Consider the following 229-nt stretch of genomic DNA (forward strand, 5'->3'; position numbering starts at 1 on the left):
CAGGAAGCACACCTTTTTCAACAGAGGAGAAAATACCTCACCTTACGACAAAGGATCACATCAAACATCTAAGACTGAAGGAGGAAATACTTGAAGGAGGCAAAGAATGCAGAAATTAAACTGATTGGAAGCTGTGAATAAGTTCCATGTTTTACATTTCACAATTTATATTTTTTATTAGAGTCCACAGTCTGCTAAATAAAAGCAGTAAACAAGATATTTCACAAAC

This window comes from Hipposideros armiger, unplaced genomic scaffold (assembly GCF_001890085.2).
Source record: "Hipposideros armiger isolate ML-2016 unplaced genomic scaffold, ASM189008v1 scaffold_96, whole genome shotgun sequence".
NCBI lineage: Eukaryota > Metazoa > Chordata > Mammalia > Chiroptera > Hipposideridae > Hipposideros > Hipposideros armiger.